Source organism: Artemia sp. Qi Xiang Cuo, unplaced genomic scaffold (assembly GCF_049724085.1).
Source record: "Artemia sp. Qi Xiang Cuo unplaced genomic scaffold, ASM4972408v1 HiC_scaffold_23, whole genome shotgun sequence".
Taxonomy (NCBI): Eukaryota; Metazoa; Arthropoda; class Branchiopoda; order Anostraca; family Artemiidae; genus Artemia; species Artemia sp. Qi Xiang Cuo.
The window spans coordinates 5,348,788-5,364,180 of record NW_028297432.1 but is presented as its reverse complement, the minus strand read 5'-3'; positions in this window follow the sequence as shown (position 1 = coordinate 5,364,180).

Genomic DNA, 15,393 nt, shown 5'->3' with positions numbered 1-15,393 from the left:
AATGCTACGAAGGTAAGTGAAGCTGTCCACCTGATTATCTTTTCATTAGCCAAGTCATGTAATCAGTCACATTAATTATAATTTTTTTGCACATTTCTCAATTTTTTCCTCCTGACGTATAAGCTTATGTTAAAATTCTTCCCACTCCCAGTGCATTTTTTCTTAGAAAAAGTAGTAACCTCCCCCATTCAAGCATTTATATTTCTGAATGTATTTTAAATTTAAAAAAGTAAATTTTGAGCCTATCCTGGGACTATCCTGGGACTGTGTGGTTGCCATCATTTTCTGAAAATAGTCTGTGCCCTCCGTGTCTCCTCCAATCAAAGCAAGCCATTAGTTTTGTGAAAACAAGATTTTTTTTTTTTTTTTGGGGGGGGGGGGAGTAATTTCATTAAAAGCTGTTTTAATTTCCATCTCAATAGGCTTTAGAATATACAAATTTCTGTAAATGTTCAATCTCTCAACAAAATTTAATTAAAAAAAGAAAAATTTTTAACTGAAAGTAAGGAGCAACATTATAACTTAAAACGAATAGAAATTACACCTTAAGTGAAAGGGGCTGTCCCCTCCTCAGTGCCTCGCTATTTTCGATAAATTTTTTATTTTTTTAAAAAATAGTGTTGTTATAAAGATTCTAACTTTAGCGTACAGAGATTGGCGTTGCGGAGGGGACAGCCCCTTTCGTGTACGGAATAATTTCTTAGATTGCTAATGGGTCGCTATCATTTTCTGAAAATAATATGTGCCCTTCGTCTCTCCTCCATTCAAAGCTTGCCATTAGTTTTGTGAAAACAAGCAGTTGGGGGGGGGGGTGAGTAATTTCATTGAAAGCCGTTTTAATTTCCATCTCAATAGGCTTTAGAATATACAAATGTCTGTAAATGTTCAATCCCTCTACAAAATTTAATAAAAAAAACAAGCTTTTTTTAACTGAAAGTAAGGAGCAACATTAAAACTTAAAACAAACAGAAATTATTCCGTATGTGAAAGGGGCTGTCCCCTCCTCAGCGCCTCGTCATTTATGCTAAAGCTTTTACTTTTTTAAAAAATAACATTGTGAGAACGAGTCTAACTTTAGCGTAAAGACCGAGGCGGTGCGGAGGGGACAGCCCCTTTCGTATACGGAATACTTTCTGTTCAGTTTAAGTATTAATTTTGCTTTTTACTTTCAGTAGGAAAAACTTGCTTTTTTATTTATTTTGAACATTTTTAATCAATGCGTTTTGATTTTGGCTCACCGTACATGAATAATTAAAAAACAATTGCATATTTTTTTTATTTTTATTTGGTTAAATGGCTTTCTCGAAAGTTGTTAAGTTTTATTTACGAACGTTTTTATTAGTAATAAATACACGTAACTTAGGAATTAACTTATGTAACAAACTTCAATATTCATATACTTTCAATGCGTTTATTAGGGGGTTCAACCCATAGTCAATACCTTGCTCTTTACGCTAAAGTTCAAATTTTGTTCCAATTTTTTTAAAAATCACCCCTTTATCACAAAGGCCGTTAATTAGAATAGATAGCTCACGAAAATACAAACAATTCATTGACTTAAAGAGAGAGGTATTGACTAAAGGGCGAACCCAATCATATACACAAGAGTTTCTGTTCGCTTTAGGCTAAGCTTTGATGTTGCTCCTTAATTTCAGTTGAAAAACTTTTTTTATTTAATTTCCGATCGTTTTTTAAATAAGGCTGGGAAATCCGGCCCCCTTTCATAGCAATATCCTTTCCTCCATGGAAAGATCCTCCCACTTAACCCCCCCCACTACCAGAAAAAATCCCCCGGAAAACGTCTGTATACTTCCCAGTAATCAATGTTATATATAAAAATTGGGTAAAGCTCCTAACTTTCAGCCCTCCCCCCGGGGGCTTTGGGGGATTGATTCATCCTAAAAGACATATTTATTATATTTTCCACAATGCTGAACAAAATGGATATCTCTAAATTTGGATGGGGGGACTTTGGAAAAAAATGACCGTGGGAGGGGGCCTAGTTGACCTCCATTTTTCGTCACCTAAAACGGGCACTAGAACTTTTATTTTCCATTTTAATGAGCCCTCTCACGATATTCTAGGACCATTGGGTCGATACGATCACCCCTGGTGAAAAAAGCAAACACCAACAAATAAACAGGCATCCGTGATCTTTCTTCTGGCAAACAATACAAAATTCAACATTTTTGCAGATATGAGCTTAAAACCTCTACAGTAGGGTTCTCTGTTACTCTGTATCTGACGAAGTTTCATTAAGGGGCTATAGCATTTAGTGGGTGATTCCCCCTTTTTCGAAAATCAGGCAAATTTTCTCAGGCGCGTAACTTTTGATGGGTAAGACTAAACTTGATGAAATGTATACATTTGAAATCAGCGCAAGAGTTTGATTCTTTTGGTGTGTCTATTAGTACTTATTAGTACTATGATGTACCTTATATATTAGAAATCAACATTAAAATCTGATTCTTTTGATGTATCTATTGGTAACGAAATTCAACTGCTTATAGTTTCGGTTACTATTGAGCCGGGTCGCTCCTTACTTACGTTTCGTTACCACGAACTGGACGAAGGACACAGATTATTTTCAGAAAATGATGGGGACCAATTAATAATCTGTCATGCATATGAAATAATTTTAGGGTAAACAAGCCTCATATGGTCTCCTTCAGCTCATAGCTTTTCTACAGCTAGTTCCGGTATAGGCTTAAAATTTATCTTTTTAAAATGTAAAATACATTCAGAAATAGAAATGTTCAAATGGGGGGTGCATTACTACTTTTCCTAAAAAGAAATGCACTTTGAGTGGGAAAAAACTTAACATAAGCTTTTACGCCAGGAGGCGAAAATTGAGAAATGTGCAAAAAAAAAATAATTAATGCGAATGATCACATGTCACACAATTTACTTAGATGTTCTTCCTTTAGATAGTATCCTAATATTTATCTGCGTATCGCCTTCACAGCAAAAGGGGTTAATAGATCTCGAGTTAGTATGGATGGAGAGGTGGCTAAATTATTTCCATTCGATTTAACTTTGCCATTTACGTATGTATATATATTTGACCACAAGTTTCCAAGGTTTGCCCATTTCAATCAGTAATTTGTCCTCCGTATTTGGAGATTTTTAGCTTGATTTCCAGTAATGAATTACGCAAATCGACAAACAAAGTTTATGCCCCCAAAAAGCAAAAATGCACTGGATTTTCATTAGATATCGGCATAATTGGGCAATAAGCTTCACATCTACTATCGTGGAGCTGTGGTGACTAGCTGAATCAGTGAAAATAGGGGCATATGGAGATTATTAGAAAATTTGAAATTGTTTGGTGACCAATGTGATTTTAGTAACTTTAGGGACCAATTCACAACCTGTGTAACTAGAATTATTTGCAAGTCCTATGGGATGTGTTTCCTTAATTCCACTTTATAGTAGTATATGCCCCTGTAGAACCAACTGACGGAGATATTAGTGACGCAGATGAGTTTTACTTACAGTTAAATGAGCAAATAGACAGAGTTCCAGGTAGAAATACTGATTTTATTACTGGGAGATATTAACGCCGAGGTCGGTAAAAATAGAGATAGATGGTATCTTAGCCTAGGTAATTTTGGTGTAGGAAAAGAAAACAGTAATGGATACAGACTTCCTCAATTTTGTAGGAATAATAATCTAGTTATAACCAATACGGTGTTTGGTCATAGAACGACTCATAAGTTAACATGGTATTCACGTGATGATAAGACAGTAAATATTATTGACTATGTTATAGCAAACCGAAGACTGGCAGGATCAATACAACATACTTGGGCATATAGGAGTGCTGTTATTGATGTTAAAAGTAAACATCACCATCTAGTAGTGTCAAGACTTAATTTAAAACTTAAATATCGGAAAGGTAACTACCTCCCAGGAAGTTATTATGTTGGTAGACTCCAAGATGAGAATTTAAGATAAACTTTCCAGGAACAGTTGAGTACTAATCATTAGAGTTTAAAGTTTGATAATGTGGAAGATGGTTGGAATAATTTTAGAAAAATATTTTGTGAAGTTGCTTTAGGTGTCTTAGGGAAAAAAGCTAGAACTGCAGCTACGAATATAAGTGAAAAAACTTTATGTTTAATAGAAAGGACAAAGGACTTGTACACTTCAAGGTGATCGAATAAGTTTCAAACAATTGTTAAGAAGACTAAGTCACTAAGGCTAGGAATAAGTGAAAATGAAAAGGTGATGTACGTTAATGACAAGATTGATCAGGTGGGCAGCTTCACTTACCTTGGTAGCATTATTAGTAAAGATGGTGGGAGCAGTGAAGATGTTAAAAGTAGAATAGCCAAGGCATATGGTATTTTTCACAGTTAAAAAAGTTTGGAAGAATAGTAAGATAAGTCTGCAAACTAAGATTAGTATATTAGAAGCTAGAGGGATGAGAGTGGTTAAATATTGCTCTGAAGCATGGACGCTCCGAAAAACAGATGAAGATTTGCTACATGTTTGCCAGAGAAATTGCTTAAGGATTGTTCTGGGTACCCGGCTGACTGACTGTATTTCAAAAAACAGGCTGTACGAAAAATATGGTTCAATACCGCTCTCTAGGGCTATAAAGAAAGAAAGGTTGAGGTCGCTAGGACAAGTTGTGCCGATGTTTTCTTCAAAATGGTTAGAAACTCTAATTCCAATTGATTAAAGTCATGGAATATTTCCATGATGGCACTAAATGATAATTGTCAAGCCATCTGAAGATTTACTTCTTCTATAATTTCACTATGATTACTTATTATCCCTTTTAGAGTTATTAATGCTAAATTGGTGATCTCCTGTTTAAAAATTGAAAGCGCATTGATAGTCTTATTAACTTTTCCTTCAATCTTTGATATCCTTGTTTAGTTATGTTTTAAAATCGTTCTTTATTTGTCTACAAAGTTTAAAATATTTTGATTTGTTACCTGGACTTTTCCTATTCGATTTTTCAGATCCCTTCCACGTGGCCTCAGATACCGTACTGAATATATATACTGAGATTTCCTCTGTGATCCCGATTAAACTTCTTTTCTTTCTTGACAATATATTGTTTGGCTCCGTTTTTTTTTATTGTTTTTTGTAACGTAATTAATATTCTCTTTATATCTTCCAAAATACCATTTATCTGGCTGTTCAGTACATTGAACAAAAGAGTCGCGTAAGCTTTAAATAACCATATTTTTGTTTCTTTTTCTATTACCGGGGGGATTTTGTAGGAGGTGGATCAAACGTTTTATCTAATTCTCTTCACAAGTACGTTTATTTGGTTCTGAAGTTTATACAATGTTGAAGCATCTAATCTAATGGCAAATTGTCAGTAACCATTCATTGGTCTGATGGTATTCATCTGGTGAAACGATACTCCTTTTACAACCCTAACTTCGGCCGTAATAAGCTGTAACAGCTTAAAATTACTTAATTAAAACAAACTTTTGTCTGCAACCACTGACAGCTCGGTTGGGACAACCAGTCCCTAAATGTGGAAAAAAGGGAAATTTATGATAAATAACAGAGTGAATTCTTTGCTATTTCAGTAATGATGATATTGATTGTAATTAAATTGGTATTTTGAGTGATTTGCTTTTTGAAAAAAAGTGTTATAGCAAATTTTAGTTTTGCTTCGTGTGAAATTTATATGAAAAAAATTGCTTCGCCTGTTGTTATATTTCTATATAGTGTGTTAAAGTAACTTTAAAAATTTTAATCAAATACTTTTTTTGATCATTGTTGTATCTAAGTTGGTGACTTCGGGTGAATATTTAAGTCTTTTTAATAATTAATGCTAATTTTAATGTGTAAAGAATGTAAAATGTAATTAAACACCAGCCAGAAACAGAATATTTTTATTTAAGCGGAAATTTGTGTTTAGAAAACAAGTGAAAAAATAATTAACCTCTTAATTAAAAAAAAATATTTGTATATAATGGTGTGTGATTCGTACAACCGTTAATGCTTTATTTGTATACTAATATCAAAATTATTTTCTTTAGATCACAGACCTATTTTTTTTACAGCCCATTTTGGTTAATTTTGGTCAATATCAACCATAGTCGGATGCACTTCAGACTATTTTTTTAGTTCATGAATTATGCCAATATAAAAAAAAATCTGATGCATTGCCATATGTTTGCTTTGTCCTTTACCAGGGTCAATAGAATCCAGTATTAAGAGAGAATTTATTACCAATTTATTGACTGATAAGTGAGGTTAAATCAGAAAGTTCAATATTTCAAATGTATACGAAAATAGCTTATAGCCTAAATGGCATTCATTTAGTTGAAAAAAATGTAAAATTGTGTGTTTAAGTGAAATCTGTGGTACTAAAGATTGTTAAACAAAAATTATCCAAGGCATTTTTATCCCCCAAAGTTAAAAGTTAAATCAAGTAAATCACACAGATAAATTAGATTATTAAAGGAAACAACCATAATCTCACCTTAATACCTAAAAAATACTTTACTACACAATAATAAGCAATACTTTTCAAAAGACATTATTCTATAATTTCCCTCATAGGGCTGTCAGATCATCACAATATATATATTTATATATATATATATATATATATATATATATATATATATATATATATATATATATATATATATATATATTTATATATATTTACTTTATTAATTTTGACGTTGTGCATGCCCCAATGTTAAACAATACTTTTCAAAATACATTATTATATCATTTCATCAGTCTAGTACCAACAATTAGTAAATTCTTGGAAAAGGTTCTAGATGGTAGATTAGGGTTGTATAGAAAGGTGAAATTATCACCAGTGAGACCCAAGGAGGATGCCAAAAGGAATATTCAACTACAAATCATGTCATGGGAAAAGGGAGTGGGAGGGTGGCAGGGGTGGGGATAGCTGCCCCCCCCCCTAGACCTACAAATTGAGATTAGTTCTATCTGAAAAAGCAGATGGTTGAAAAATTAGCTGATAAAACTTCTTCGCACTATTGATTGCTCTCCCCCCCTAAATCATATGTTTTCTAATTTTGCCTACACCCCGGGATCATGTATTTATACTCCTGGCTCTTATTGGAAAATATTTCTGGGTAAATGATACTCTTTTTGTTGCGTTTTCGAACTTTGAAAAGGCATTTGGTAGTATTGTTAGACCTATTTTATTTCGTTACCTTGTTTATATAGGCGTACCCAGGCCTTTTTTATGTTATTTATAAACATTTTGAATATTCTGGGAAGGGGAATTCACTGACCACTGCATCTATCAGCTCAGTAACCCGTGCGTGTAGATGCCTGCCCGGCCAGCTGAGTTTCTATGATTCTCCAGGTCCTCAAAATAGTATGGCTAAGAATTAACCTTTGGGACCTTGTTTGACCAGGACCTGGAAGATAATGACTTGAGGAGCCTTTTGAGCTCATAAAACCTACTATCTTCTAATTGTTTCAAGTAAATATATAAAAAAAGTTAACGTATAAGGCTCCGAACTTGTATTACTCTCTTTAAGAGTAAGAGAAAGTGTATCATTGACCATGGCCTCCACTTGTCCTCTACGGCAACTATTGTTATCAAATGAATTATTGAAATAGTGATTAATTTCGAGCCATAGAGTAATGACGTTATAACCAATATCATCAGAGGTAACGTCATCAGAGGTAACGTCATAATGTAGTGTTTCTATAGTCACGTGTTTTGTTTTCAGTAAATTGCATATTTTCTTCTAGTCTTGAGAGAATGCACAGGGGTTATTAGCCATACTTTTATTAATTTTTGGTTGTTTTGAGTTTGATTTGTATATGTATCGTACTTTCTGTTCATGTTCATTTTCATTTATGTATTGACACGTTTTAGTTTAATTTTTATTATTTTAAAATAATTTGATTTTATTTTTAAAGAATTTTTATTAATAAAGCTCTTTACTTGTACTTTAAAGACTCTATTTATGAAATAATGTTTTTAAATAAATTTACTAACTTTTGTTAGTGTCAATTTTTTTTTAATGAAAAAGATAATTTTTTATCTCTTTTAAGTTTTATTGTATTATAATCAATAGTAGTGGTATCTATTTGTAAGTTAGAGAATATTTTTCAACAATTTTTAACCCTGATATAAACATTATATTTTAATTTAGTTTTATAGCTTCTGAAGTTGACTTGAAAAGAAAATTCCAAAAAGTTTCTTTTTGTGCTTTTTGACTTCTTGGATACAGTTATTCTCTTTTTATTTATTTAAATTAAGAAAGAAGAAGTAGTAATTGCAGCATCCCTAAAACGTTCAACTTAATACCCCAAGTTGTTCTCGATATATTGCTAAGTTGTTTTATTGGCAGCCATAACTACACTGCCTTTTGATTTATTTTACGGCAACATTCAGTTTAAAGTATAATGGGGCAATTACATATTTGTCATGGTTTGACATACTTAATATCCCTAAGGACTTAGTTGCTGGACCATTCTACTATACTGAACAAAATGACTGTCTCAAAATTTTGACTTTATGTGTTTGGAAAATAAATTGGCTTGAGAGAAAGGCTGCTCTCTCTCTGATCTCTTCTTATTCGTAAAAAGGGCACAAGAACTTTTAATTTTGACTTGAATTAACTCTTTAAAAAATTTCAATAATATTTCCAGCTATTATGGATTGTTTCTGATTATGATATTGTTTATATGCCCTTTTGAAAACTTGCAAACAAACAGTTTTTTTCCTTTAATTTAAACTCCTAAACGTTCTCAAAGAGTTTCATCTTAATACCTTTAGAGTCATCAGTTAAATTAACTGTAGTGGTAGTATAGCCCTTTCTGAAGAAATGGTTCTAACGTGAAACCATCTTTTTACATTTTTTTACTATGATCCGTATGTGGTGTAAATAAGAAACCACTGGTCTAGCATATGCCTAGCAACTCTATCTTAAAAAGGTGAATTCACGTTAGAACCATTTCCTCAGAAAGATAGTAGCCGAGAAATTGCGACAAAATTTCGCAATGATGAATTTTGTCGCATTAAAGTGCTTTTGCAAAAGGGCGTATTAGCAATTCCTTGTAAAAACCACTTTGAGCATTATATTACAACTTTCAGGTATAATGAAGCAACAAAAAGGCACTCTGTAGGCCTACCTACTGATGATACTACTACCTACTCATAACGCTACTTCTACTGCTACAACGACTACCCTGCTGTTGGAGCCCCATCCTATTTTTACTAGGGACACGATCACTTAATAAAATACTGTATTTGGCCCAATACGCCCAAGGCAAACACTAAATTGTCATTAAAAATATATATTTTCAATTACTTTGAAATGGGAGTTCTAGATTTTCAAGAAATTCAAACAAGGTATGACATATCTTTTATGAATCAGAGAAAAAAGGGTAGGTTAGAATACCTGAATTGAAGTTATGAATCATATTGCTTGTTTTTTCAGTACTTGGGAGTTTAAAAAGTAAAATTTATTACGTATCTGCAGTGCAGTGTATAATTGAGTTTTTATTTCTCGTCTTTGTAATTTGTTCGATTATATGTAATGTGTTGTAATTTGTTTTTTGTGTGTGTTTTTTCTTTTTTATTGATACTCTGTCTTTTGTACCTTTTTCTGATGATTAATAAATAAATTATTATTATTATTATTATTATTATTATTGATGGAATTCTGTCAACATTGAATAAAAAATTTATCGGTTCCCTTTTCCCAGTTCTATTAACTTTGCTTAATGCGGTCCTGGTTTCATGTAGTTGGCCAACAGCTTGGAATATGTCGGTTATAATTCCGTTATTTAGAAATAGTGACCTGATGAAGCATAGTAACTATCGCCCTATTAGTCTAGTACCAACGATTAGTAAATTTTTGGAAAAGGTTCTAGATGGTAGATTAGGGCTGTGGCTAGAAAGGGAAATTATCACCAGTGAGACCCAAGGAAGATGCCAAAAGAAATATTAAACTACAAATTATGACATGGGCAAAGGGAGGGGGAGGAGAGGCCGGGGTGGGGATAGCTGCCCCCCCTAGACCTTCAAATTTACATTAGATATATCTGAAAAAGCAGATGGTTGAAAAAGTAGCTGATAAAACTTCATCACACTCTTGACTGCCCTCCCCCCCAGACAATTTGTTGCCTAATGTTGCCTACGCCAATGGATCGTGTATTTATACTCCTGGCTCTTATTGGAAAATATTGCGAGGTAAATGATAGGCTTTTTGTCGCGTTTTCGAACTTTGAAAAGGCATTTGATAGTATTGATAGACCTATTTTATTTCGTTACCTTGTTGAGATAGGCCTACCCAGGCTTTCTTTACGTTATATATAAACATTTAGAATATTTTGGGAAGGGGAATTTACTTACCAGTGCATCTATCTGCTGAGTATACAGCTGCGTGTAGATGGGTGCCCGGCCCGCTGAGTTTCTATGATTCTCTAGGTCTTCAAAATAAGTTGGCTAAGAATGAACTTCTGGGATCTCTTTCGACCCGGAACTGGAAGGTAATGAATTGAGGAGCCTTCGGAGCTAACAAAACATGCTACCTTTTAATTGTTTCGAGTAAATAAATAAAAAAAGTTAACGTATAAGGCTCTAATCTCGGATTACTCTCATTAAGAGGAAGACAAAATTAATTGACCATTGACCATGGCCTCCACTTGTCCTCTAAGGCAACTATTTTGTGAAATTAATTATTGAAATAGTGATTAATTTCTAGACATAGAGTAATGACGTCATAACCAGAATAATCAAGATGTAACGTCATAGTGTAGTTATTCTCTCTTCACCTTTGTTGTTTTCAGTCCAGTGAACATAGTGCTTTAGTAGGGATATAAAGCCCAGTTTTTATCATAACTACTTTTATTAATTTTTTGTTAGTTGTGACAGTTTCGTGTATATTACGCTTACGTAATGTTATTTGTAAGTTTCAGTTATGGAATTATAGTTCTGTATGTTATATGCGTTATTTGAAAATAATTTGAGTTTATTTTTAACGCTTTTTTATTGATAAAGCTCTTTACTTTTATTTTAAAAACTCGTTTTATGGAAGAATGTTTTTAAATCAATTTCTGATCTTTTTTAATTGTCAATTTTTTGTACATGAAAGAGATAATGTATTATATATTTTCAGATTTATTGTATTTTAATCAATAGTAGGGGTTGCTATTTTTATTTTAAATCAAATTTTTAAACAATTTTTACAAATGTTATATAAAGGATATTTTACTTTATCTTTATATACTATGAAGTTGACTTGAAAAGCAAAGTCACAACATTTTATTTTTTTGCCTTGTCAAGAAATTGATATATTTACATTCATTTTATTTATTTAAATAAATAAACCAAAATTAGCAATAACAGCATCCCTACCAAGTTCAACTTAATACCCCAATAAGGTCACGATAGAATGCTACGGTGTGTCAGTTTCAGCCATAACAATACTGACTTTTGATTTATTGTACGTCAATATTCAGCTTAAAGTATAATGGGGCAGTTGCATATTTGTCATGGGTTTAATTGCTTAATATCCCTAAGGACTTAGTTGCTGGACCATTCTACTATACTGAACAAAATGAAAGTCTCAAAATTTTGACTTTATGTGTTTAGAAAATATATGGGCTTGAGAGAAAGGCTGCTCTCTCTCCGACCTCTTCTTATTTGTAAAAAGGATACAAGAACTTTAAATTTTAACTCAAATTAAATCTTTCAAAATTTTAAATAATATTTCCAGCTATACTGGATTGATGCTGCATATGATATTTGAAAACTCGTTCATATGCCCTTTTTAAAACTCACTTACGCACAGTTCTTCCCTGTTATTAAAAATAAAAAACATTCCCAAAGAGTTTCGTCTTACTAAAGGTATGGTCATCAGGTAAAGTATATGTTGTGGTTGTTTATCAAATTATTAAGAAATTATTCTAAAGTGAAAACATCGTTTTAAATTTTTTTACTATTATAAGTATGTGTTTTAAATAATAAACCACAGGTCTAGCATATGCCTAGTAGATCAACCTTAAAATGGTGGTTTCACGTTAGAACCATTTCCCCAGATTCGGTTATACTACAACTAAAGTAAATGTAACTGATGACGCAAAAGGTATTAAGATGAAACTCTTAGGGAACGCACAGGAGTTTCAAATAAAGGAAAAAAATGTGTGCATGTAGGTTTTCAAGAGGGCATATAAGCAATATCATAGGCAGCACCACTCTATGATAGCGGAAAATATTACTTTTTGAGTAGGCAACTTTTATATCTACTGTAAATATATATATATATATATATATATATATATATATATATATATATATATATATATATATATATATATATATATATATATATATATATATATATATATATATATATATATATATATATATATATATATATATATATATATATATATATATATATATATATATATATATATATATATATATATATATATATATATATATATATATATATATATATATATATATATATATATATGTATATATATATATATATATATATATATATATATATATATATATATATATATATATATATATATATATATATATATATATATATATATATATATATATATATATATATATATATATATATATATATATATATATATATATATATATATATATATATATATATATATATATATATATATATATATATATATATATATATATATATATATATATATATATTTATATATTCCTACTGATGATACTACTACCTACTCATAACACTACTTCTACTGCTGCAACAACTACCCCGTTACTGGAGCCCCATCCTATTTTTACTACGGACACGATCACTCAATAAAACACTGTATGTGGCCCAATAAACCCAAGGCCAACACTAAATTGTCATTAAAAATATATATTTTCAATTACTTTGAAATGGGAGTTCTAGATTTTCAAGAAATTCAAACAAGGTATAACTTATCTATTATGAATCAGAGAAAAAAAGATAGGTTAGATTAGCTGAATTGAAGTTATCAATCATATTGCTTATGTTTCTTCAGTACTTGAGAGTTTAAAAAGTAAAATTTCTTGCGAACCTGCAGTGCAGTGTATAATTGAGTTTTTATTTCTTGTCTTTGTAATTTGTTGGATTCTATGTAATGTGCTGTAATTTGTTGCGTGTGTATTTTTTTTCTTTTTCATTGATACTCCGTCTTTAGTATAATTTTCTGATGAATAATAAATAAATTTTTATTATTATTATTATTGATGGAATTCTGTCAACATTGAATAAAAAAATTAATCAAAACCGTTTTTCCTGCTCTATGAACTTTGCATAATGCGGTCCTGGCTTCAAGTAGTTGGCCCACAGCGTGGGATATGTTGGTTATAATTACTTTATTAAAAAATCATGACCGGATAAAGCATAGTAACTATCGCGATATTATTGTATTAACAACAATTAGTAAAATTTTTGAAAAGGTTCTAGATGGTAGAAAAGGGCTGTGGATATAACGGTTATTTATCACCAGTGCTATCAAAGAAGTATGCAAAAAGTAATATTAAACTACAAATCTTGTCTGAGGTAAAGGGAAGGAGAGGAGCGGTAGGGGTGGGAAGAGCTGCCCCCTCCCTAGACCTTAAAAGTTACAGTCAATATATCTGAAACAGCCGTTGGTTGAAAAAGTAGCAGATCACACTTCATCACACTATTGACTGCCCTCCCCCCCTAAACAATATGTTGCCTAATGTTGCTTACACCAATGGATCGTGTATTTATACTCCTGGCTCTTATTGGAAAATATTGCAGGGTAAATGATGGGGTTTTTGTTACGTCTTCGACTTATAGCAAGGCATTTGATAGTGTTTATACACCTATTTTAATTCGTGGACTTGTTTATATAGGCCTATCCAGGCCTTTTTTATGTTATTTATAAACATTTAGAACATCCTGGGAAGGAGAATTCACTGACCACTGCATCTATCAGCTCAGTATACACTTGCGTGTAGATGGGTCCCCGGCCAGCTGAGTTTCTATGATTCTCCAGGTCTTCAAAATAAGTTGGCTAAGAATTAACTTTTGGGACATTTTTTGACCAGGAACTGGAAGGTAACTAAATAAAAAAAAACAAGTTTTTAAACTAAAAGTAAGGAGCGACATTAAAACTTAAAACGAACAGAAATTATTCCGTGTATGAAAGGGGCTTTCCCCTCCTCAAGGCCTCGCTCTTTACGCTAAAGTTTGACTCTGTCTCACAACTTTATTTTTTAAAACGATAAAAAACTTTAGCGTAAAGAGCGAAGCGTTGAGGAGGGGACAGCCCCTATCATATACGGAATAATTTCTGTTCGTTTTAAGTTTTAATGTCGCTCCTTACTTTCAGTTTAAAAAACTTGTTTTTTTATTTAATTTCTGATCATTTTTTAGTTAATGCAGCTTTTATTTGCATAAAAATTTTACTTTTCTTTTGCTAAATGGATGTCTTTACAAATTAACTTACGTAATTAACTTCTATATTCGTATATTTTTCTTCTGGCAAAAAATACAATGTTGCAGATTTTTGCAGATATGCGCTTGAAACCTATGTAATAGGGTTTTCTGATACGCTGAATCTGACGGTGTGATTTTCATTAAAATTCATTCACTTGTAGGGGATTTTTCGCCCCTCTTTAAAAAATTGAGTAAATTTTCTCAGGCTCGTAGCTTTTGATGAGTAATACTAAACTTAATAAAATTTATATATTTAGGATCAGTATTATAAACACATTATTTTGATATATTTATTAACATCAAAATTCAGTTTTTAAAAGTTTGGATTACTATTGAGCCGTATCGCTTGTTTTTTTATTGTTTTTTTTTTATTGCGTATATGTTATTACGTATATAATGGGGTTCTCCCCTTAGTCAATACCACGCCCTTTACGTTAAAAGTTAAAAAAAATTTTGATTCACAAACCCCTGAAACACCAAGGCCGTTTAATTAGAATAGATAGCTCTTTTTAAAGCATTAAAAAAAAAGGTAGCGTCAAGAGCGAGGTATTGACTTGGGGGAGAACCCCCTCACATACGTTATAATTTCTGTTCGTTTTAAGTTCTAATATTCCTTCTTACATTTCAGTTGAAAAAACTTGTTTTTTTTTTATTTAATTTCTGATCGTTTTTTAAATAATACTTGGAAATCCGGCGCCCCCTTCATAGAAATGTACCTTAACCCAAAGGAACATCCTCCACGGAAATATTCTCCAGAGTAACCCCCTCCTCTAGCCCCCCCCCCTCCAGAAAAAAATCCTTCCTGAAAATGGTTATTTACTTCCCAATAACCAATAAATAATGCTGGCAAGTCCTGCGCCCCCTTCATGGCAATTTCCCTTCCCCCATTAAAGCTTCCTTCATGAACAGATCCTCCAACATAACCACCGACCTACCCTTTCCTCCCACTACCAGAAAAAAA